Source organism: Pogoniulus pusillus, chromosome 20, assembly GCF_015220805.1.
Source record: "Pogoniulus pusillus isolate bPogPus1 chromosome 20, bPogPus1.pri, whole genome shotgun sequence".
Lineage (NCBI taxonomy): Eukaryota > Metazoa > Chordata > Aves > Piciformes > Lybiidae > Pogoniulus > Pogoniulus pusillus.
In genome coordinates, this window is record NC_087283.1 from 12,294,997 (window position 1) to 12,321,720 (window position 26,724).

General features: G+C 37.2%; 1 long non-coding RNA gene across 2 annotated transcripts in view; it reads left to right on the forward strand.

Annotated features, from left to right (window-relative positions):
• The first annotated feature begins 2,343 nt into the window (after positions 1-2,343).
• LOC135184216 (uncharacterized) overlaps positions 2,344-26,724 on the forward strand; it is a 57,702-nt gene continuing 33,321 nt past the window's right edge. Inside the window, exons 1-7 of one of the 2 annotated variants that reach the window (XR_010305912.1) lie at positions 2,344-2,429; positions 8,346-8,451; positions 9,212-9,318; positions 12,256-12,373; positions 15,888-15,949; positions 16,105-19,711; positions 20,702-20,758. This is a non-coding gene — a long non-coding RNA (uncharacterized LOC135184216). The remainder of the gene's footprint in view (positions 2,430-8,345; positions 8,452-9,211; positions 9,319-12,255; positions 12,374-15,887; positions 15,950-16,104; positions 19,712-20,701; positions 20,759-26,724) is intronic. The other variant, XR_010305913.1, reaches the window with a different exon arrangement.

Consider the following 26,724-nt stretch of genomic DNA (forward strand, 5'->3'; position numbering starts at 1 on the left):
AAGAATATGTCTAGAATGGACAGTACTGTCTGACCTCATTACCAGCAGACCAGGGAGCAATTGCAAAAGACCTAGATTGTGGTAAAACCTAGTTTCTTTCCAAGACAGGCAGTAGATTGTATGACTGCAGTGTCACCTTGGTTGTGTCCTGGAGCTTTCAATCTGCAACACATGGACAAGCCTTGAACAGGCACTGTGTCAAGCAAATAGCGTCAAAGTTTGTCATGGGTGCCATGGTTTATTACTTTCTTGATGAAATGGGCATTTGTCCAGTAGGAACTTGAGTTCTACCTCTGATTTATTTTGCCTGAACTATTTAAGATGCCCTACCTGGTGCAGATTTGGGCTGGATTTGCACTACAGGTGAAATGCTCCATATCTAGTTTTTAAGTAAATGTAATCTTCACTCCATGGTTGGCTAAAACACTAAATGTGTTCACTGACCTCTTTGACATCAATAAGAATACAGTAACTAAATCAGTTAAGATTCCATTTATTCGTATACATTATATACATTTTAATATTGACAAGACAAGACAGGTCTTACCATTAAAATGATCTTGGATGTAATGTTTTCAAATTGTTACCATCATAGTTCATTGCATGCTGGAACCGTTTTCTGCGCTGTAAATCTTAGCTACTGATGGAAGAAGGAACAGTGGTTAGAGAACTATGAAAGATATAATTAAAAAAAGGTTAAATATTGTTTACTGTCAAAAAGAGGAGAAGAATATGGTGCCTCTCAATTACTTTTTGCCTATTTCTTCAGTTTAGCTAAGCTCTGTATTAACTGGGGTGGAGTGTGGGGTATTCCTTTGCGCTGCAGACTCATCTGTGTATTGATAATGCACAAGGTCACTTTTATTTTGGGGGAAGATATTTTTATCATAATCCATCTTGTGCTTTGTTTCCTGAAAATATTTAGAGTTGCTCTGTTTAAAATTTATAAAGAAGAACTGATGATATTCCTGATAAGTGACATCTTTCAAATGGATGCTTTTACTTTCTACTTGTATAATTTCTTTGAGTGATGTGGGTATTACAATCCAAAGCCAGTGTTATTTTCTTAAATATGATCGAAATTGTAATGCAGAGCAATATATATCAATACAACCTTTCAGGCAAACTCCATATTTGGCTTTGAACTTCAAGGTATACTTTTTAACTGGGTGCAAGAGTGAGCTATGCAATTGAAATGTTAGCCAAAAAATACTGAAAAATGTATTACTAAAACTTAATTTAAACTATGAGCATGAAATGCTCTGATCATTTACAATATTTATCTTGGATTTCGAAGAAGCAAAAGTTAGAAAAGTGATTTGATTTGGGGGGTAAATTTTGTTTTGTTTTTGTTTGTTTTGTGTGTGGGTTGCTTTGTGTTTTGGGTTTGTTAGTTGTTTTTTTTTCTCTTTTCTCTAGCTGAAGGCAATTATATCTTTATTGACCCTTTGTGTTCACTCCCTCCTTCAATGTCAGGTACTTGCTTATTATTATCAACATGACATCTCCTTTCTTTGAAAGGTTGTCCGTCACACTTTGAATCACCTCTCTCCATGGTTACATTTTCTAATCAGTTCACATGATTGAGCCTACATCAAGTGATGCTTTACTTAATTCCTTTCCGTTTGTATGGTGTGATTCTTGGAGGGACTCTCGTCAAAATTTTGGAGGGCCCTGTCAGTTTGAAAAGAACATGACCTTTAAATTGTATCAGTATGTTTGCTGGTGCATAAGGGAAAGGAAAAGGTTCATAGTGATGGAAAACCACTCTAAAAATGAAAAGTAATTCACTCAGAAGCAACATGCATAGGAATTTAATTTGTTTATATTCAACTGATTTTAAAAAAGAGAGAATGAGGAGAACATGTCCTTTGAGCAATAAGGACTCCGAATGGTATGCCCTTTAATTTAGCTTAGAAGATGCTTGCTATTGAGTTGTTTTCTGTGTTCACAATAATAGACAAAAGTGAAAGCATTTGGATGCTTTTGAATAGATAAAAGGTGTAATTCGTCAAAATTAAAAAGCCTGTTACTTTGTTGCACTTTCATAACTGTATCTGTAGGCACATTGTAATTAGTAATTGACAATGTGGAGTACATCACTGACTGAAGTAGCAGAGTTGAACTTAATGTGGATATAAATATATCTGTACATTTATGTGCATGAGAGAGAATAATTCAAGTTAACATAGAAGAAATGCTTTGGGATTGGTAATGCAGACAGCCTGAATACAAGAAAAATCCATCTGTAATGCTGGATGTGGATAGTGGAGGCAATATAATGTAGATGCATGCTGGTGGAGCTGAGTAATGCTGAGAACTAAATAATTTTCACAGCCTTCAAGTATATGAGCTGGATGGTCAGATGTCCTACAGTGACTGAATCGGAGATACTGACTATTCTCATCTCCTTTCTGCTCTACTTAGAGGTATGTGACTTTGAAGCAGCTTTCACACAATTTGAAATACATAGTTCTGTTGAAACTGTCAAAGGCTGATTTTCCATGGATTTAGATCTTATGATTAACCAATGTTGATGCCCAGAAGGTGAATGTCCTCTACTTTTTTCTTTTTTTGGAGCACTTTTAGTTACCACTACAAATTCTTTGATATTTGGTAAGGTACAATGTCATTCTGAGGATGCTTCCAAGGTCAGCAAAAGAATTTCTTTTCACTCTGTGGGTATGCCATGCTCCAACAGTGTTTAGGAAGTATATTTTCTTTGAACTTTTCACCTGTCAACTTGAAATAGGACAGTCAATTGAAAAATTACCATGTGGGAAGGCACATGTAGAGTGTGATCACATAAAACTACTGTAGCTAAAGTGTTTGTGCTATTTCCTTGTAATCTGAAGTTACCTTCAAATTTAGTATTCTCGTTGAATTATTAGAAGGCTCTAGAGTCACTTGCCAAAGATCTTTTTGTCTGATCTCAGCCTTGCTTCAGGGATCAACCTATTCCAGGCAATCCACCAAAATGATAGAGGTCTTTTATTCAGTGTGGCTAAAGACAGGTTAATCCATAGTCTGCATTTGTGTTTAGGCAGGACTGTGAGAGAGTGAAGTTCTGGTCTTTGTTCCTAGATTTTCAGCTCAGTGAGTAGGTTTTTCACAATTAAAATGTGCCAACCTTTATGCTTGACTTCTATAATTCATGATATGCAAGCTGTAGGTGTGTATGACAGCAGGCAGTTGTATTTTTTTTCAGCTTTAGATTTCCTCATGCAAAATTTGGAGCCATATAGCACGTGGATCTGAGACCTGAAAGAGATGGAGGTGATTGTACCTAGTGTACAGACATGCACATTATATGCATTTCATACAGACATTTTGTGTAGGACTTCAGTTTAGCATTTTGTGTAATTCATATTTCATGATTCATTTGTACATTTAACCCATTTATGCAGTTCTAATGTTTCACTGATTGCTAAGATAAAAGCGTTTGACTTTCAGAGAGAATGAAATAAGGTGGCAGAATGATAAATACCAATAGCAAGTTTCTAGGAAGGTAGCAATATTTAGTAGCATATAACATGGCTTTCACTTATACAAAAGAAAGGTCATACATTTTCATCTGTGGCGTATCATTGTTGGCCGAGACATGAACTTCACGAATATGTGAAGCCACTATATTTTACAGTTACTTTCTTCTGGGCCATAACCTCTAGGTTTCAGTAACTTTAACTTGATGGAATTCTAGTTTCCATGAGATCTCTGAGATATATTTCGCATGTCCTCCTGGAAATCCCCATTTTGATAGCTTGAGGGATTTTTGGTAAAACTTCAGAAATCTGGGAAATTATGTTCTGTTTGAAAAAGCCAAAGCAGCAATTCAAAATTAGGCCTTGTCTGAGGCAAAGAATTTTTTTTTTGTTTGGGACAGCAATTTCTGCTATTATGACCTTTCTGAGGTGCCCTAGAAGTGTTTAGATGGTATCCCGTAAAGCTTGTACCTTTTTACTGAGCAAGTATACCACAAATTCTCTGCAGTCTTAAACACTAGTACACATTTTTCTGAATGCTCACCTTTTTTTCCTCTAAAAAGTTGAAACTGGAAACCAAGCATCACTTTTCAGGTTCTTGTGGGATGACCTCAACACTTCTTTTTTTTTTTTTTTCCCATTTTTTTTCCTTCTCATTTTTTGCCTCTTGCTCTGGCTAATTTTCTCTCTTTAAAAGCATGAAATTACATGTTTCAACATATACAATTTCCAAGAAGCTAAGGGGCTCATACTTTAATCTTTTTACAATTTTCCCTCTTCCTGGTAACATATATGGATATTAAAAAAAAAAAAAACAAACAAACCAACAAAACACACCCTAAACATCTCACACATAGACTAATAGCCTATGTTCCTGCAGCCTTATCAACTTGATCGACTTTTCCACGTGGAGCAAGTGTAATGCTAAGCCCATAAGGAGCACTGTGGGAACCAGATCCCAGTGTTCCAACTTGCCACTGCCTTAGTCAGAGGTAGTATTCATTCAAAAGTCTCTCTTAAAGTAATTAAGGATGTTGCCTGTGAGAAGCTGAAAGATAGGGATCATTCAAAAAGAGCACTGTACTATACTGTTAAAGGATGCTATGTCTTAAATATACTGGAAGTCATAAACACCGCATTATAATAAATTACACTGCAGACTTTTGGAAGATTTGTTCTACCTTTCACAAAATGCTAATGTTTATTTTGTTTTCATTTCATCTTACTGTCTTTCACTTAAAAATTACAGCTTTACTACAGTGAGCTAATTTCATAATACTGTATTAACTTAATATTACATAAATTATGTTTGTCAGATTTGGGCATTGGTGTAGATGTACGCAGCCCAAATTTACTACCAAACCTCTCCAAACATGTGTATTCATAATTTGCTACAATGAACCATATGCCACAAGATAGTGTTAAGGAATTACATATTCTAATGCCAGGCACAAATCCTGCTGCTCTTTCTGCAACTGTTCTAGGTGCAAATAGAAACAATATATTTCTAGCCTTTTTTTTCCCTAGTTGCAATTATGAGCAAAAAATGTTACAGTGTGGGAATATTTTAGCCACCTGCACTTTTTTGTCTGACTAATTTTTAGCCGCATGTTGCCTTTGAACATTATTGAAAATGTGTGGAGATTGCAGCAGTTCCTAGGTATATTTTCTTTGCACACTATTATAACTTTAGGCCTGGAAGGAATAGGTAATAGAAATTGGCATAACGAATATTGCAGCATACAGAAAGCTACAGTTTTCTTTTAGCAGAGAATCACAACGCTCCTACCTAAAAGATTTAATTGCAGCCGCCTGCAGTTTTGCATGTGGTGTTTTCCACTTGCAAGGTGTAACCTGGCATATTCTCTCCATTCAAACAAAGAGCAGAAATGCTCTGTGAAGGGAAGGGGAGAGCTTGTGCAATTGTGGAACATCTATAGGTTTTTAAACACACACTGTCTAATCAGCTTCTGACAGATCCATTGTAAATCAAAGGTCTGGTAAGTGGGGATGCCAGAAATGTTTGATCTCATTCCAAGCCTTGAAACAACTTGCTTATTTTTTCTGCAGTTTGGCTCCTCACTAAAATAAAACATTGAGAGATGAATGTTCTGACAGGTCATTGTGTGTCAAACTGTCACTCTGTAATGGTTACATATTTCAGCTGGATTGAGGTGGTGGTGGTTGGGGGAGGTCTGAGAGAAAGAGAGAAAGAGAAAAAGAGGGAGAGAAAGAGACAAAGAATAACAAGATTTCTGCTCCTTCTTATAGCTGATCTTCATTTAAACCAAACACTTGTCATGTTCAGGGGAAGTTTTATAAATTTTTAATGATATTGGGTACAACTGGTGCTTTGAAATTTGCTGTACTTTAATTTTTTCTTCGTTAGCAAAGGTTCGCTAATGCATTGAAGTGCTAAGAGCGTGTCCTAGGGATGCCATGATAATTGTGTTGTTAATAATATTGTGGCACTAGTAATGTTCTCCTGGTAATCAAGCCATGAGATTTTTTTTTAATATATTCAGTTATTACACTGCATCTCGTACAAATCATGTCAATTACAATTGCCAGTCTATGACAGTTAAAATAATTGTATACGTTTTCTAGAATTTTCCATTGGCTTGGCTAATCAAGCTAAAAAAAATCAACACATTATTTGCATTAATTTTGTTTCTAGTCTATTTCTACTCCTAAATCATTTGTCCATCTACTTCAAAAGGCAGAACAGTAAGTATTTTAATAATAAATATAACAAACATGTTCCTACTGTAACGTAATATAAGCGTACTTCTGCAGCAGTAACAGAGGAGGGGATTAATATGTGTATAGGTAGGCATATTTGTTAAAATGATCATGCACATGCAGAGACTGTGTACTCTATCAGAGATTTATAAAAATAGATATTCAGAGATGTTTATTTTCATGGGTTTGGAATATGTGTATACATGCATACACCGACGTAAAGACACCGGTCTGTTTGTAGGCACTCATGTTTTATGCCTCCCTTACGGATGAGTGTGTGTTATTGCATTTGAATATTTACTTGCATTAAAAAAAAATCAATTAAATAGTTGCCAGTTGAAAGGGAGAGCAAGTTCAGTGTCCAAACGTTAGCCTTCTGTAACACTGGCATCTCTTGTCTAATGCTGTCGCTTTGTTTCTTTGAAAACAAGACAAACAGCAGAAACTGGCTCAGCATTCTGTCACCTGAGCAGGAAGCATCCCATTGTGTGGTTGCTAACTGCATCCTGCTGGGGAGGGCGAACCCGTAATTATTGTCTTTACAATTTCTTTAGTTTTCTGGTTTTCTTTTTATTTAAGTTTAAAAATAAATTTTATCTTTTGTTTTGTTTTGTTTTAAGGTCAATGAAACAAGAGGGTTTAATGTTTTTCAGTGGGTATTTTCAGTAGCTGCTAAATGAATGCGAGAGGGGTGCAGAGGAAAAAGGGAGTCAGTGTACGGGTTGCAAAAATATATGGATAGATAATATCATTTCCCTCATCAAAGAGGTACATCATATTGAAGAAGCAGTAAGAAAGAAATAGCAAAAAGGTGTATCAGTATTACATGAGCAATAACCAAGTACAGCCCAGTGGTAGTATATGAGAAGGAATAACAAGTATGGGATGTAGTAATTACATGAGGCAGAATAACGAGTAGGCATGGAAGCATTTGAGAAATAACAAGTCATCTGGCAGTGGTATTTGAGGAATGACAAGTGAACATGACAGTATTATTTGAGGAATAATAAGTAAGCTTGGTGATATTATTTGGAGAATAACAAGTAACCAGGGGTGCTTTCTCTAGGCACTTTCCCCTGCTGTTATCTTGTGAAGAGGGTGCACAAAAGAATAAGTGGTCACAGGTTGCAAGGGTCAAGGAAACAAAATGGTTTTTTATGCAATAAGCTTCTACTAAACATGGCTTGAACAAATCATCCCTCAAAATGTAGAATTTATTCCTCAACTTTGCCTGGAGGTAAAAGTGGAAAGAACAGATTTTTTTTTTTTCCCCTTTCTTCCCCCCCTTTTTTTTCCCTTTCCTCTGGCCCTGTGAGTCCTGACCACAGAGAATGAATGGCTTTAGAACTGTACCCAGACAGAAAAATCAATGCTTCATATCAGGAGGCTTCAGGGGTTAGACTCCCATGTTCATGTCAACAAGGCTATTGGTTTTCTTAATACTCCAAAGTTATCGTTTCCCCGCTGCAGGAACCCACCACTGTGACATGTGTGGTCGCAGCTTAAGAAAAGCACTTTCCTTTGGCCAACCACCGTAGTGGCAAAAAATTCCCAAATTAATTGTTGATAAGGTATATATTTTTCCAACCCAGAGCAGTAATAAGCATATGAAAGTTCACATTTGCTGACAAGTTTTCTCTATAAAATTATGCTGGTTTCTGTATGCAGTGGGGGTCAGTACAGTTTCACTGGTATGATAATTCATGTTTGTGAGCAAAGCCATTACAAGGATAATAATTAATAAGTATTAGAAAACTGGAATTAAGGTGGGCTTTTCTTCCTCCCCCCTCCTCTCTGCCTTGTCTGGATATTCCTGCTATTTGTGTCAAAAGGGCCTCTGCTTCCTGTGGACAGAATCTGTTGAGCTTGGCCATGTCACTGCTTTAATCTGAACGGGTGGGTTTGTTCTGTGGTCATCACTTCTGTGTTAATCACTTCTCCCTTGTCAAGAAAGTCTTACAGTTTGTCAATAGAATTATGTTACATGAGGTTAAAATCATGTTGCTTCAAATGATACTTTTTGTCATCACAAGGTATTAAATAGACTACCTGAAAATGAGACCTTCTTTGAATCTTTGTCAATTTAATTAGTGTAACATCTATATTTGGCTTCCTTGGCAGGAGAAAGTCAGCCTTATGAGCTATGGGAGGAAAACTAGCTACTGTATAGCTCCAGTACCATCCTGGCTTTCATACAGAAAACCAGAAAACTTAAATTTTGCACCAGGTTAGAGAGGCTTTTTGTGTTCTGATGAATTTGATGGCCTGGCCCTCCTCCAGCCTTCCTTTAAATACGTTACTGATGCTTGCTTTTTTTTTTTTTTTCCTGATTTCCCACCCCCCCCCTTTCTCCTGTGCTGTCTTTAGTGACACAGTGCTAACACTGAAAATGCTAGCGGCTACAGTGAGCATTGCTCACCCAGAGCAATCGGATGAAAAGGCAGTGCAGATGTAATTTGTTTTCAATGGCTGTTTCAAAAGAATAATTGTGGTGACATTGTGGGATCAATATTATAGATTTTTGTTTTCAAGTACACTGTATGTGTGGTGCTAAGGGGAGGCAGGAAATATAACACTGCAGCCTGAATACAATAAAAATGGATTGAGGTCTGTGGGTATTGTCGGCTGGTAGCCATCATGGGTTTGGAACATCATTGGTGGGATTACAGCGCTTGTCCTCTGGGCTGCTATTTTATCGTGAGTGCACGCACATTTGCTGCAGTTTTCCTCTTTAGCTCCTTAAGGGACTTGCTTACTGAACTTGTATAAGCCAACTGCAGATGAGACACTGTAAATGCTTCTTCCGTTTCCATGTCTAATAGGTGGTAGGATTAAGAGACCGGGGGTTAAAGTTCACTGCCACATCATTTAATTGCCATGCCATACTGCTAACATACAGTGTACCACAGCAGAACCTGAGGTGGGAAGGGACAGATTGCATACCTATGTGAGCATTTCAATTCTCTTTTTGTTCCCTGTCTCCCTAGGCCACCATGCTAGATAAAACTTCTTTAAAGCACCTGAGAGAGAGAGAGAGAGAGAAAGAATACCTCCAGAGAGCAGCCTGCTGATAGAGCCTACTTCTAACAATATGGTGAGTGTCATTTTAAAATACCATGAGAAATATGATGTGGTGATCAAGGACTTCCTGCTTTAAGGGTTTCATGTATCAGGGTAACTAGACAAAAAATGTAGTTCCCTGGGTGAAAATTATATTAACAAAGAATTAGTAATAAAGCTGAATAAATGTAATGAGATGTGAAAGAGAGTGCATGGCACATTTTTTTTCTGTCTTTCATAATTAGGCCCTGAAAGAAATGGAAATTCAGACAAAACACCTTCCTCATTACCAATTTAAATATTACAAATTAAAATCTGTTGTTATTGGACAGACAATTGTTTTGTTATTTTTCTTCAAGACGTAAAGATGCTTCCTTTGGTTTAGGTTGCTGGTTTGCAAGAAAGGCTTTTGTGGAATAGTTGTGAGCTAATTCTCTTTTAAGCTCAGAAAACATTTGAATTTTCTCTCTGTTGGATTCTACCCTTTGTTTCTCTGCTGCAGTGACAGTCACCCAAACTCTGCTCAGTCTGTACACTACAGCAGTGGCCCAGAATCATCCTTTGTTATTCTCACAAGCTATTTATCATATTTATCAAATCACATAGATTCCTACCATAAACTGGAAAAACAGAATGTGCTGAATTTGGACCAATTAATTTCACAACAAATACAGTTTCTTGGCCTTTTTTTACAGACCAGAACACCAAACAGCTGTTCTCTCATCCCAGCAAAAGTACTATGGAACTTTGAAAACCTGATTTTACTAGTAAGCATTGGATGAAACAAGATACCAGACACTTACAGGGATCTATTTCAACCAATAAATCTTGTTAATAAATTAATGACTCAAAGATTATAAGAGAAAATTTATTTCCTGAAGTATTTATTTCCACTTTTAATACATTTTTAGGCTAACAGGCAGTAATCTCCAGGTCCTTTCTATGTCTCAGTGTTTTGTTACAGAGCATAAAAGTCCTTTCTAACACTGAACAAATATATCTGTTTGAAAAACAAAATAAGCAAACCAATATTGTGTTCTGAGAGGTTTGAAGCTGCTCCAACATGGGTTCTGGAAGCTTGCACTTCATGCCATGCCTGTTCAGTCTGCATAAACACATACCATGATTCTCTATCTCTGTATTATCTATAGTCTGGCTTGTTTTGTCAGAGGCTGAGGAAGCTAGGTGACACTGTCTATATACCTATTATCTTAACTGAAAGGAACTAGAAGGAAGAATCATGTAGGCCTGAGAAGTATTCAGAACTGAGAACTTTGAGCTGTTCCTCTAAACTGGGCATCATTGTGATGTGCTTGGTGATGTGGGGGGAGCCACTCTTTGATCTATTACAGAAGCTTTTCACAGAGCTGTCGTAAAGCTGGTGGACCTAATCTTGGAATGGTTCTGCTATATCACTCTGATTCTACTCCTATGATTGGAAAAGATGATGCATGTCTGGGGGGAGTGGTGGCCTGCACCACCATTGACCATTATTGGCAACTCGTTTAATTTTGAACTAATGCCACTTTAAATTGCATCTGGCCACAAACTAACACAGATGTAGTACCAAAAATTTGCTAGGCTGATATTTCATGTACTTTTGTACAAGTTTGAGAAGAATAAGTATTGTTGTGCAAAGACTTTGCTTTTGTCAACTTACAGTAAAAAATTAAAGATTTAGAGGACTACTGCAGCACCTGTAGGAACAAATTGAGTATCCCTCCCAGTGTCTGCTCTGAATTGCTTTGATTTTGATCTTGGTTTTTAGAATCCCTGAGGACATAGGCTATTTGAAGCCAACACTGGTGTTAGCGTGGATAGTCTCCAAGAAGTGGGGGATGCAACAACCAAGTTCAAAACACCTCTCACTGCTCCACGTTGGCTGACAGAATCAGGCCAGCAAAAGTGGTATTGCCTATCACATTCCTTTCAAGTGTTTGCAAGGGCTGTTCAGGGCTACTTCTCTCTTAAGGTTCACTGTCAAGAAGGCAGAGCATTAGCACATAGGAGGCACTTGCATAGCTCATCCATTTCAGGTGTGTTGTGACTGTCAGAGCGTGGCCTTACATAAAGATCACAGTGTAAATGCTGTCTTTGTACGAGAGCTTGATAATAGTTTGCTGGTGCAACATTTTGCCAGTACTGTGCTCTAGCTTTTATTTTAAAACCACTGAAATATCTGACCTCTTGCATATTGGGAATAAATTGGAAAGAGTAATGAATCCTATTAGTTGGGATAGGTCCCCCATTTGGAAACCATGGGGCATCTAGAACAGGCTTGACTCAACTCTGTGATATCTCTGTCCTGCTTATGCCTTTTCTCTGCTAGATGTCTAAATCTTGCTCCTAGATATGCTGATAGAGATCTTTGTAGTAGTGAAGCTGTGTCCATGGTACAAGTCTATGCTTTTCCTCTCCTAATCTGTTCCCTGCTCTTCCTCTTTTATTTTGTTGTCCTTTTTTTCTTAAACAAAAGTACCTGGAGGCAAAGCTGGCACACAGTAACTAAAGATCCTCACCTTGCTGCTTCTGCCTTCTGGTAAAGAAAATATGTACAGGAAAAGCAATCCTCCCCATCAGTGTTATTCCTACAAGCAGTTTTCTAATAAGTGTAAATTTTAGTAGTTACCTGATTTCTGTTTAGGGGGATATAGGTAGAGAATCTTGGGATTCAAATCTGGATTTACAGAGAAAAATGTGGACCAAGTAAGTGGCTTTGGAACTGGAAAAAGACATACAATCACAATCTGCTGACTAGCAATACATTTGAGATTAATGCAGACTGTTAATGTTTTACGTTGCTTACTTTTTTGGTTCTATTCTTTATTTCTGAAAAGATGTGCAAAAAAAAAAACGAAAGGCGCTCATACAACACAAAATGCATCTCTTGACTTCTGAGTCTGTGGTTGATTAACCTTAATACATACCTGTATTAATTTCTCTGGATGATTTTTTTTTCTTGTTTCTTTAGGAGGAAATGAATAAATTATGTCTGCCTAGCTAATCTTAGATCTGCTCTCTTCAAATCAGCGAGGTTCTATTTTTCATGGAGTGAAGATTATATGTGCAATCTTCTTGCTGGTATAAAGGTATTTAAACTAGAAATCTTGATAAAGATTAAACAAAATTGTGCATTTAATTGTAATTGTATATAAGCTGATCCACTGTCAATAATTTTGTGTGATAATTCCAAATTTTGTTTGTGTTACGTGACATGAATTTCACAGGTTTTTAACCAAATGCAACTATTCTGCTTGTAAAATGCTTCCGTTCTTGTTGAGATGCACAGCCTGAAATCTAGTGTTCATAGAATCATAGAATGGTTTAGGTTGGAAGGGACCTAAAAGATCACCTAGTTCCAACCCTCTGCCATAGGCAGAGACACCTCCCACTAGAACAGGTCCTGTTCATGAAAACAAAAACTGTAACTGCAGTTTGGGAAACTGAAACCTCTTCTGATAAACTCAAAGATAAATGTAAGTTTATCTTTTCCTCCCAAACCAATATACATTACATAACTGAATATAATAATTGTTTTGCATGACTTTAGTTTGTTTTGAGATATCAGTTTTGTGAGTCTCAGACGAATGGAGTGTTCTTCATTTTTAAATTGATGTGTTTGTGCAGTGAGTACTTTCAGAATCAATTTTGAGACTCTCATCTTTTGTGTACAAGGTTGACAAGATAATCAGTTGCTTGTTCCCTAAACTTTTAAATTGTTTTTAATGTGATAAAATGTGTTACTTGACTTATCAAATGAATTTAAAACCATTAAATACTTAGTAAGCATTCATTTTAGGCAAAATTTTGCCTATAGTCAAAAGTACATGTGTCTCTTTTAAATAGATATGTAAGTGTTGATAGCCTGCAATTAATGGATTTACATGCTTGAAGGCTCATTTTCTGTGTATGCAGAAATTGTTCCTAGATTATGGTTTTTAAAAGCTGATCATAGGTAGGGAAAATATGGTAGGAAAGGCATTGGCTATCTCCCAAGTACTTTGAACGTGAAAATCCAATATTTGGTGTTTATTTCATTAAGGTAATCTGGCTTGCTAAGAAATTCTACTTGAAAAAACAAACAAACAAAACACCCAAAACACTTCACTTCAGCTTGTGGCTAATGAGATGGAGCAACAAAGCATCAGGCTAAAGGAATGGAAGGTGATAGGCAGTGTAAGCATAGTTGAAGCTTTACTGGTACAGAATGAGCTTCAGAAATGCCAACTCTTCTCACTATATTTACCATAATTTCTTGTGAAAACTATGTCATGAGAAAAGAAAGCTATCATTCTTGCAGAGTTTGAACAGATTTTTCTCTTGTATGGTCAGGGTAAGGCTTTTGAACGTCACTCATTGGCAGACATATGAAGAACTTATTTTAAGTTCTTAATGGCTAAAGCAGATGAGTGCTCTTCTCTTGCAATGAAACCTGTAAAAGAGTTAGTGAAGTTCAGGCAAAGATGCTGTATCAGCTAATAGTAACACTATCCCAGATGGGTAATCAAACAGCTAGAAATGTCCACTAACAGAACAAATGAAGGATTTGGAGAGTCAACTAGATATAGAAAAACTGAGTGCCTAACATCATAGGAAATATACTTTCATAGTTATTTTTTATGCCCAAACATTACTCCTTGAGAGTCATCATATTTTATGAAAACTTTTATTAACATTTCTGAATGACCTTACCCCCATTGTGTTTTTATCAGTCCCAAGAGCCAAAACCTGTTTAAAATATTTTTTATCTTTATAAACACAATAAAGTAAGCTGTCTTGCACATAGATTTGTAGATCTCATTAGAGATACTTTTTAAAAAGGTACTTCATCTCTTGGGAAGGTAATGACAAGTAGTAATCTTGGCATGCAAAGTTTTCAGACAGGAACAGTTTGTTAAAATAGATTGTTTAATCTTTCCTGCGTTGTTTTAGAGTGGATGCACCTTTTAATTGCACTTTTACACAGCATTATGACTTGACCGAGGGAAAGACAAGGGCAGCTGAAAACAAATGCTGTGGCAACATTAGTTAGGTGGCATTCCAGGTGAAAAAAAAATAGCCAAAATATTTGTTTAAGATTTCAAGTGTTATCAAAGTCATACAAGAAAAATGGCTGTTTTAAAACTCATTAAAGTTAACATTTGTCTGTATTGTAAATGAGGTATATTCCCTAGGGTAGTTAACAGCTTTGGTGGCAAAAGATGGGGGTAATTTTTCAGATGTACTGTTTCCAGTGGGCCAGTGTCCTAAGGCTTTGCTTTAAATGGCCTTTTTATGCAGCAGGATAATGGGCAGTTTGTGCATTGCTAAATCAGCCCTATTTTGTTAGGAATGTTACAGTCAGGGCACTTACAATTTGTCAGAGGAAATGCAGAACATCTCAACAGGAGTCTGTTTAAGAGGACATCATTTCTCGATAAGCTCTTGCTTAGGTCAACATGCAGTACTGCTCGTACACTATTCCCCTGTTGCTTCTGCCACATGGGAATGCTCTGATTTATAAGGATTGCACAAGTCATGTCCTCTGCCTGACTGAATCCACAATGTGAAAATTTCCTCTTCACTCCTGCTTTTCAGAATGAATTGTAGGAGGTTACTGTAAAGTCCTCTTAAAGTATTTCTAAGAGGACTGGTCAATGACAGGAAATTCTCGTATGTTTCAGTGTCTTTATTATATAGCTACATATTATAAGTAAATCAAGACTGTTGTTTTGGAAGGTGTGCTATTTAAGAGCACTGACTTTCCATGTTCTATTATTATACCACTGTAAAGTACTTGTGATGATGTGCAAAGGTAAAACGAGAAGATGGTGAACCTAATGCAAGTGATACAAAACCATCCAGCAAATTACGGCATTGTGGTTTATGACCAGAGCATACAAAGCCCAAACACCAACAAAAAAAATCCCAAAGTCAAAGTGATGGGTACTACAAATGTATGTCTTGCTGACTTTTTAATTACATTTCAAATTGCAGAGATGTTTCTCTTATAAAACTAGCTCGATGAACAAGGATTCTTTAGTCAAATTTGCTGTAAAAACTGTGTGCATTTCAGTGTTGTGTTCATTTCCCGTTTGACAAAGGTGCTAATACTCTGTCATTCAGACTGCTGCTACTAAGGAAATTTTTTTTTTGTTTGTTTCAGCATTGTGATATTTTAAACTCAATGTAGCCAAGGACATCTTTAATGAAAAGAAGAAAGTGATGAAAAGCTTTAGTAATTTTGTGTTTCCCAATTGTAATATGAGAAGTGCAGAAATATTTTGAAGAGGTCAAAGCTATTCCTCTTTTCTATTTTTAATTTTTTTCCCTTGTAACAGCAAGTTTAGCTGTCTGCAGGCATTTGAGCCCAGGATATTCTGACTTTCCTGCAAAGAGATATAACATTGGAGATTCTCTTAAAGGGTATCTCTGAGCAACCTTCTCTGGAAATTCCGTTATTCTGATGCCCATTCATTATGCTATTTGATTCCCATTCATTATGCTTTCTTTTTCCCAGTATTTGAGTTGCTGTTTAGCATTCTTCACCTCTGCCTTTCTCCCTGTATATCTTCCTGTGATGCTTAGGGATAGTAAGGTTAATTTTTTAATCTTCCTTTTTAGAAAAATGTATGAAGTAGAAGTTAGTGCATTTGCGTGAACCACACAAAGATCTTTCCTTCTGTGTAAGTGCTTACGGTTCTTCAAAGACTGGAATGATCAAATGGAGAGCAGGGAGATGGTACTGGAGTTGGTAGTGAGGGGAAAAAAAACCAACACAATGGAATACCTAAAAACAGGTGTTCATGCCACTTGTTCTCTCTGTCTACTGTCTAAACAGAAACATTCTGCAAGAGATGCCACTGCTGAACCTGAATGTGATGGAGGTCATTAGTTACTCACAATGGGCAATCTGTGAGCAATATACCTGTGCAGATAGATAGAAAGGATGGAGAGGATGGGATCATGCTGCACCACGGGCTGTGTACTGGGTGGGTATTTCAAACCAAGTACTGTGATGTATGATGATGAACAGCAGAAGTACCTTCTGCTGGCACTGCAAAGTGGTGTGGCTGCACTTCAGTTTGATATATAGGATGCTAAATCAGTATGATTAGGCTGTGCAAATTAAATTGATGTAACATCATATAAGCATTGCCTGGAGAAGAAAGAATTTGATTTTCAGAAATGCTGGATTCTTGTAAAGTTCAGCTGCCCAAGGATTGCTTAAAAAACCTGAGTCTTCTCTGTGGAGCCTTTGTTTAGCCAATGACAAAAATATAATTTCTAAGGTAAAGAACAAGGAACAAAAAAAGAATTTATAAGAAACTATGAAAAATAAAGACAAAAAACCCCACAATAATATTCTATGAAATGGAATCAAAACACTACATGGAAGCCCATATCCAGTGTAAAATTCACTTCAGAGTTGTTGTTACTACTATTATGAAAGTGGTAAATTAATATTTAAGAAATTGGTATTATCAAAGGAAATTTTTCACTTTGCAGTCACCAGTTGACATTCAGCTTACTCTGATACATATTATCATGGTACCCACAATTGTCTAGTGTTACAAAAAACACTGTTTGTGCTCCTTACTGAAAACCTTAAAGGAAATTGTAAACACTTTCCACCAAAAGTTGACTCTCAAGATGTGGAACTATCAAGTTTATACCACATCAACCTCTGTAAAATCTTAGATTCCATTAACAAGTGTAGTATTTTTGCCTGTAGGTGTTGGTATGGAAATGTTTCAAATTCAGATTACTCCTAGATCATTAAGGTAAAAGGTAAAGAGACTTACCTCATTTAAATGTAATTAACAAATTGTTAACTCTGAAACCTAATGATGATATTAATCTGACACTGTCCTTTTAATGTCATATCATGTCCTTCTTGCAGAATCATCCATGTACTCTAGTATCTGTTCTTTAATAATGCATTTCAGCCTTCCAGGAGCTGTGGGAAGACAATGTCTTCTTTGCCTTCAGGAAAAGGGGTATAGGAAGTGTCTTGTCACTGAGCTTTTCCTAGATGAGCTCAGCTGTGAGGCCCCCACAAGTGTTCTGTGTTCAAACTTGCTGGATTGTAGAAAGCAAGTACAGAGTGGAGCTTTGGAAGGTATCTTACAGTGAAACACGGAGAAAGAAAGAGCAAGGCTCTGCTCTGGTGAAAGAGGGGAGGCAGCAATAGAGAACTGAAATCAGTTTCTGACAAAGAACATGATACAACTGGACTAATTGTAAGAGTACATCACAGGATGATGGCATGTGTATTAACACTTGCATGTATTGCCCAATAACTTCTTACTTAATTCCAAAGAAACAACTCATCTGTACCGCTCAAGAAGCCCCCAGACATATAATGTTTAAGGAATCTGCTTCAGAGAAAAAAAAATTAGAAGAAAAAGGGTGAATGTGAAAAAGACTTGAACCAAGCTGCAGCAGCATGGAAAGAAAAGCTAAAGACAGAAATGCATAAACAGAATGTGTCAGATCATTTGTGATTTGGTACTTCATCAGTACCATTTGGTAAACTATGAGTAATATATTTTTTTTTCTACATAATTTTTTATTACATTTTGCACAAACTATTCTCTTGCACTAATGAGGACAGTTGGAATCAGAGGCTGATGCTCAGCCTGGGGGGAAGAGAGAGCATCATACCCTTACAGTCCTCATCCCTGACCTTGTAGTCTCTACGCAGCTGATAGGCAATTGTAATTACTGACAGTTTTGTTGGTAACTTAACTGAGCTGTATGGGGGAGAAGATGTACAGTCATGTGCTGTTCTGCTGCCTTTTCACTCCTGACACACCCCATATGTTGAGATGGTGGGTGGCAGTAGGAGATCTGGCACATTAGCAGCAGTGTGTTCCCTGTGCCAGGGGAATAAGCTGTTGGTTAGTAAAATCTAATTTCTAAGTCATTTCTACTTCCTGAGTAGCATTAAGAGGTGAGGATTTTCCCAGAAATCCATCTCTTGGATTGTGTGATAGTGCAGTCTAGAGGATGGGATGATGCTTGTGCCTTCAAGCTCTGTGTTGAATATAGATTTCAGTATAGCAAAAAAACCCCAATCCCTCAATATAAAACCCCCAAGCCCTAAACCATGTAAAACTGGAGTGCATTAACAATTCTTGTAAAAACAATAAAGCTGTTGTGCCTTTGTTAGGGTTTTAAGTATGTGTATACATGGAAAAATTCACTAGATGGGAAAATTCAAGTAGGCAAATCAAAGCAGAAATAAAAAAAACCTTCTTATTTTCTCTGTTAATAACATTGCTCATTAAGAAGAAGTTGGCATAGATTCCTGGTGTGAAACTGCAAAGAAAAGGTTGTTAATTTGGCATCAGCCTCAAGTTGCTTCGTTCAGTATCATATGAAAATAACTAGAATGAAGTTTTTGTGATTTGTATTGCTAACGAAAAGGGGGATTTACATTACAAGGAAAATAGGTGTGCACCATCAGGGGGAGTTCATGTTCATCTGAAAATTGCAGGACTTGGCAAACAAATACAGTAAACTTGGAGGCAAGCAGCAGAGAGAATATCTTGCAATATTTTGCTGGAAGAAGCAAAACAGAGCAGAATCAATCACCTCTTCAGTGAGAGCTTAAGGTGACTTGGGCCTTGCTCTTAGCTCTGCAGAGGACTCATATACTCTTTGCTATTTATAAAAGCATTTTCTTCCTGCAAGGGTGGTAGAGGGCTCCTCTTTTATAACTAATACCTTCATCTCCTGGGCCATATTATCCTTATTATCCTGAAGTCTTACTGAGTTTATTTTTAGTTCACAATCAAGTGCATTAATTCAAAAATAAAAATTCTCCCCTGGTAACAAAAAGGGGCAGCTACAGAACAAACTGTGTGCCGCAAATCTGAGAATCGGAAAGGACAGCTTAAAATTATAGTCTCCTAAAAGGATTTATTGAAGGATGTCAGTCATAACTAGAAATTATAGTAGTTATAACTGTTATTTTGTACAAAAGGAAAAAGTGAGGATAGTGAAGTCTTGTTTGGTTAAACAGAACTACAATGATTCTACAGATAGAAGGACATACTAAGTAGCTTTGATTAATAATGGAATTATTTTTGGACTAGAACTGAAAAAGAAAACAAAGTACAGAAAAGGAATAAGGAAAGGACAATTCAGTTCTGTGTGTTGATGATTAGGATGCTTTTGTTACCTCCCTGCTGACTGACATATATAATGTGTTGTGTGGATTTTGCTGAAATTCACTATCTGCTTTATTTTGCTCATTACCTTGTTCTGTGCTATGTGGTGAGAGAACAGTAAGTTATCAGATGTAGGGACTGAAAGGGAAGATGAAGATAGCCTTTGTGTTCCATAAGAAGTGGGAGGTGAACCAGCAAAGGCAGGAAGACTGATTCAGGAGGATAACACAGCAGTTTACAACACGGAGGAAAAGAGAGAGATCCTTGAAGGTAAGAGAACTGACAAAATTTCACAGCAGGCACTAGTGTGAGATGAGAATCCAAGGCAAACATCACACCATGTGAGAAACAAGCTTTCATTGATCACAACGTGCCATGATGTTTCCATGATAGCACTGTCTAGGAGACCATTAAGAGTGGTGAGAATATAATATCTGACAACTTTTTGTTTTGTTTTAAGAGGTACACATTAAAAATACATCTAACATATAGGACACAAAGAATCTAAATAGTATTATTAAACTTCTGGTAGATGTGAATCTCTGGGGATGTTTACATATGCTTTTGAAGAAAACTGGAAAACATTAGGTTTTGCATTTCCAGGCTTAATTCATCATTTATTTTGTTCTGTTTAAAGAAATCTATGCAGAATTATTAAGTTACCCAGAATAAGCTGAAAATAGAAGACTGACTTTTATAAACATTTTACATATTTGTGTTTAATTTGTTGAAAATAGTATAAAATCTGCTCACATTTGGCATCTTGAATACAAATATTAGGAACCAAATCCCTTCATGCAATATAATTTTTAACAGTATGATTTAACAGTCTTAAAAGAGATATCCTGCACACTTTTATCTTAGAAAAAAATAATTGTATTTTAGCATAGGAAAAATTATATATGCATATTTTTGTACTTAAGGAATTGAAGTGCATGTGTTCTGTTCACATCTGCCTTTGCTGCAGAAGAAAAAGAAAATGAAGTCCCACCAACAGAATTTGGTTTGGAAATATATTTATGTAGCAGCACAAAAAAAAAAAAATAGTCTAGCAGATCACAGTATGTAGAGGATGTTTTACCTCTAAAGTATAAACCTTCTGTCTTCTAGCACAGGAGGGTTAAATGCAGAGCTTTTAAGTTGAGAAAATATGCAGTTCATGTGAAAGGTTTGATAGCACTATATACCTACCAAAAGCTTAAATGTGCCTGACTGGTTTTATGGAAGATGGTAAATTAGTCTTTCCTTTACCTTTGACAGGTGAGAAGCAGTTCTTGCATGACCAGTGGCTGTCACCGTACATCTGCTACCACACAGGTGAGGCTTTCGGTTTCAAAATGATGACTGGTAAGAAAAACAAGATGTCTTTCCTGGTTATAAATTTAACTCTTCTATGATTAGTCTGGGCCAATTAGGACACCCCTGGGGTTCAGACTATGGCTCAAGTACAAGCTTGAAAGCCTGATTAGCTGAGGTCTCTTGATACTTGTTCTTGGTAGTAAATGCTGGCACATATAGTATTGATTTTCATTTAGATATCTTAATGTTTCCAGACAATCCTAGCAGATGTGGGCTGAACTCAGATCTACGAGAGTGCTGGGCTGCAATCTGCAAGCATTTTTCTTGCCATTTTGTTTCATTTTTCCTAAACTTAACTGATTTGGAATCAGGAGATATAAATGAAAAATGCAGAGTTTGCCTATCAATCATGGCATGTACAAACATTGCTACTGCCCTTTTCTAACATCCTATTACCACTGGGTAGTTGGCTAGTCAAACAGGAATAAAAATTACACTGCAAACATCATAAGTTAGGCTTGATTTGTTGAGCAAGAAGCCTGACAATTCTGTAAGAGTTATATACCTCAGCCTCGCTGAAAATCAGCCTTGTTATGGCTCTGGTACGTCTATAAAGATTGTTCATTTCATATAAAACAGCTACCTGCACTGAAAGGCCTGAAAGGAAGAATGATGCTGGTTATAAATATAGAGGAAAATCTATTTGTCTGCCCCTTCGTGCTGTTAGCAAGTCACACGATGCAGCCCTTATGCTGTTCCTAGGCAGCAGGGGGAGTTTTCCATGGCCACCTTTTGCTTTCATCTTCTGGCCTGGACTGAAGCACATCATCTCTCTTTGTCATATGAGATAAAGCAATGAAGTGTGACCAGTGCCACTGCATTGCACTCTGCCCACCAGGAGCACGTTAATGATAATGAAAAACTATACTGCACCACATTTAAACTAAATGTGAGCGTAAGGCTGTCTGTCGGCAGACTGGTATAACAGTTAATGTCATAAAAGATAAATAGAAATTATTAGAATTGGCTTGGAAGGGATTTTTTTATAGAGCAGGGTTGTATTCCTTTAAAGATACATTATCAGACTGTTAAATCTAATTTCAGACTACTGGGCAATTAAAATGATTAACATTCCTTACTCATATAGTTCGATTCATTAAAGTTTTAAACACCCTTTACACACTATTTGTGTTGAAAATAGAGAAATAACATGTTAAAATGTCTTGGATCATTAATCATTCAAATTTGCTGTGTAACTGCTTTCTCAAAGCCTTAGCACCACAGTGAATATTTACAAACCTCAGCGGTATTTTTAAAAGGATTAACAAAATCAAGTTCTGGTACATCCAACAGACCTTTGGTGGTTCCCAGGCTTTTTGTGTTTGCAAGAAAAAACAGGCAGAAAATCCCTAAAAGGCTGTTTGCAAAGTTGTTCTACCTAGGGCATTGTACAAGTCTTAGCTGCCTTCACCTGGGGGTTTATTCTGTCTTTTAAGGTAAAAACATGGATGCTGTTACTGGAGCTAATAGGAACTCCAAGTGTAAAGTCTTGCATGCTGAAATGGAAATACCCTGTGAGTCCGGTATTTAGCTTTCAAGCATGTCAGGTGGAATTTCGTATTATCTACTGACAAACCAGTTTATTAGATAAATAGAAAAAGAGATGTTAAGCTAGGAAATGTTGCCATTAGTTAGAAGTGAAACACCCACTTCCCCTCTGTGGTGGCATTTGTAAGAGCCTCTGAGACACTCTGGAAGAAGTCATGAAATGGTATACAGTAAGTGACAAGACAATTCTAGAACATATATTAGTGCTGGCATTTGAAAAATACCCTCTACAGCCTTTATAGTGGTTTCCAGCCCAGACCATTCTATGATTCTTTTTTAATTTTTTTTTTTTTTTTTTTAATGCTTGCATCTGTGGAAAGTGTCTGAGCCTTTTTGAAAGAAACTCTCTAAATTGCAAGGAGTGATTGGGTATAATCTGGGCTGTGACCCCAGATTACTGTTTTGCTTACCCCTAGAAGCAACAGTAGAACCAGTGGCCTGTGAACTGCCTGATATTGCACCGGGTAAGAAGGCTCAGTATTTGCATGCCAGAAGTTCAAAGAAGCACACAGGGCTGCAGGAAGCACGCTGCCTGTGTCACTGAATATCCTGCTTCTCAGACAGGCCCTAGGCCAGATATGCTGAACAAGTGTGGTCATTACTCTCTGTGGCACTATTAGTAAGAGGAAGAGGTAATTATAATTAGCCTCTTTGAAATAACCCAGGGGCTCAGCTCATATGTCAAGAGGTAGATGGTATTAAACACAAAGACTCAGCTATATTTTCCCAACTGGCAAATGACCCTAGCACCAAGACCATATTTAGCATGCTAGAGTCTTTCTCTTTGATAATATTTAGGAATACTCAGACTCCTTCCTAGATACCTGGTTCAGGAGCCATGTGCTCCCTGGACAGGTAGTGGGGAAATGGCTTCCTAATTTAGATGTTCTGCATTTGGCCTAGTTATCCTACAGATTCACTAAGGAACACTACCTCCTAATTTATTCACTTGAGCAGGACACCCAAAGACAGTTAGACAACTGCACCAATCCTAGGGTCATTAGTAAGTGATATAATGCCAACAAATGTGTGTCCAGCCAAGTGACTTGTTTTCCAGTAAGATTTGACAGTAGGAAAGGGTCAATTTGTTCCAGAGGATCCACACAACTGTTCTGGAAGAGACCATTTTTAACCTCTTTGGTTTTCCAGTTTCTTCCTTTGTTCCATTACTCTTATTCTTTGTGTGAGACTGCCTGAAATGGAAGTGGCTTACTATGCAGAACCAAGCTGTGCTGTTTTACATATATATACACCATGTTCTGTATCTGATGCAGTTCTAAGTCTAGACAATAAAGGGAACTGTCAGCCTCTATCAGTGAGGATGTTTCCAATGCTGTTCCATCATTCTCTTCAAGAGCAACACAAGCAGAGGCTTTCCCCTAAGAGACTGACAGCCACTATCATCTCTGCAATGCTGTATGTTTTGCTGACTTTAAGAAACAAAAACTGAAGAGATACTCCTGATTTTCATGTCAGTGTATGGTGCTCTAAGTCAGCCTGCCAAGCTAACATACAAAGAGGCTATGCCATTGCAGAGCAAGGCAGAGAATGAGCAGCTATTCAGCTGAATATTAAGATACTTTCAAACAATTAATTTGCTCAACTTTTTCCTATTCCAAATCCAGATGGGAGAAGGTAATGCTGAGAAATGGTCTTAAATTGTACTGAGATCACTACATGTCTTCATACTGCTGTCAGCTATGTTTTACATCTCTGAGCCTTATGTTGAAGCTTGGGACTTCATCATATTCATGATCTCTCTGGTGTCACTGTGGGAGTCATGACTGCTGCCTCCTTCCAAACTTTTCTTGTAAATTTGGTCTTCCTTATTCACATTAGAGTAGGAAGAATGGGAAAATGTAAACCCAGAATACCACAAACCCCCACAGGTATCAGTGAAATACATAACACAAAACCTCGCCCAGATCCCTGCCTTTTCAGTTTTGCTAAAAAGCCAAATCATACTCTGTGGGAATGATTTTTATTGTTGGTATAGCTGGGAAATTAATTTTCCTTTGAGTTTTTTAGACTTCTTATGCCTCCTATTGATTTTGATTATTTACTGTTTGACGAGGGGAATACAGGCAGCCCATGCTGTGCCAAAGATCAGAGGTGCCTTCATTCCTCAAGGCTATTGCCTTCTTTAATTCTTCAGTGTAGGATCAGTGAACTGATTGCATTTTCTTCTATTTGACACTTTATATTTCATATTTCTTCATCAAACCATTGTAACACGTTCCCTTTTAGAGCAAGCTGCTCTGAGAATATAGCCTTTTTGTCTTGGCCGTTATTGCAACACTTTGGTGACTTGTAACAACAACTTTCAGCCACTGTGCTGATTAATCATCTTTCAGCTAAACTGGATGAAGTTGAGTATCATATTAATCCACTCTCTGTTCTTTTCTTGTATTGGCATTATATGTATTTCATATTTAACCACTGCATGATGTAACTTAAGGGCAGTTGTTCTTTTATTTTTTTTTTTCTTCAAGTGGGATAGTCTTGCAGGCCTAAGGGGAGATAGCTGCAAACACAGCATGCCAAACCTGGAAGCACAAAGCACAGATCAAGTATTTTCAAGTACAACAAATAAATGTACAGTCAATATAGGCATGTAGTTATGTGTGTGCATCTTTGAAAAACAACTCCTTGGAAAGACATGTTTTGTAATGAGGGGGAAAAAAGCCAAGGGTTTAGAGTCTTGCTACTTTACAAGTGATACACTTTCCATTATAAAATACTATAAGTATCTAAAATGGAAGAAAAACCTCAGAGGTTAGGCCTGTCAAACCTTACTTTAGGTCATGGTTCCAAATATTTTGATCAAATAGGCTTCTCTCTCCTGTTCTCTAGTATGAGATATGCCATATAGTATATATTTCCGATGACTAGTGTTTGTGCTGTGAGTCCCTGCAGATGAAAACTTGGGTGATGTGAGATCAAAGCCTCCAGTAATTTCATAATTTCTTTATGAAGAAATGCTAGTTTTCAGCTGTAGTTGGCATCACTCTAAATGAATCAGTAAAATGGGATGATCTCAGCTCATATAAATAATAGCAGCCTTCTCCTGTTAGAAATGCCTTTCTTTTGGAAAAGCCAGTTGTCCCACATTAATGCATTTCTAATCAAAAACACTAAGCCCCATATGGTATTTTTTAACACATTTGAGAACCCTGGTTAAGACAGAGTTCTAAATGTACTGGAAAGCAAAGTTCATTGTTGTTCAACACTGAAGAGAATGTACAAAGAGTATGGCCTTGTGTTTTTATCTTATCTTGCTTATTAGTTTTATAGTAGTGGTCTCATTCTCTTTCCTCTTCCACTTTCTCTGCTTTTTGTGAGATGGCCTTCGTGCTACCTTATGACAAGGTTTTTCGTCTCTCCCTTTCTCTTAAACATAATTAGCATCACAAAAGTTCCCTAAGGCATAAACAGAAAACAAGAGGAGAACATCCCTGAATACCAGGAGATGGTGAGGAAAGATATCTAACATAGTTCAGACTAGCAAAATACTGGAGCTTAAGACAGAGCTTGCCCATAGAAATACTGCTTGAAAATAATTTGTTCACATTTTTGTGACAAAATATCTTAAAAGGCACTTTGATTTTGCATTTTTATTTCTGCTTTTTGTTTAAACTAATAACATCTATATCCTCTGAGTCGTCATTAATTGATTTGTCAAAATCTCATATTGCGGCATGTGAGGCAGACACCAAACATGAATTACTAGAGCAAATACTGTGTGTTACCTAAATGTTTTTATGCCTTTTAAAGATTTGATGACATTAAGATCCCCTGCATTTCAGGTTTCACTGTCTTTTTGTGAACGTAAAGCAGATCTTCTAGCACAAGTTGTGCTAACACACATACACACACAAAGTTAACATGGTGTCTTTTGAAATGTACTACTTGTCATCACAGAGTCATGCATTGGAAGGGCTGCCCACAGCAGGGCCAACTGCATGAGGTTGCTTAGGACCATGTCCAGTTCAATTGTGCACATCTTCAAGGATAGAAACTGCACAGATTTGCTGGGTCCTTATTTCAGTATTTGACCATTCTCCTGTTATGGAAATGATTAATTCAATTTTCCTAGGTTGCCACTCATATTCCAGGGATGTGGAAGTCTGAGGGTAGACTTTTCAAGTAAAAGTAATTTAAAATGCTCAGTTCCTTGATTCCATATTTGCTGCTAGGTCTCCTACTCGCTTTGATCAGTGGGCCCACATTTTCATCAGTCTTTCTTTAGTTGCTATTACACTTCAGAAAATCTTTCCTCTTCTTAATATCCTCCACAACTTTTAGTTTGACTTCGCTAATTCCACCTCTACATTGTCAGGCCAATGTCCCTGTGTGGTAGCCCATTTCCACTGTCT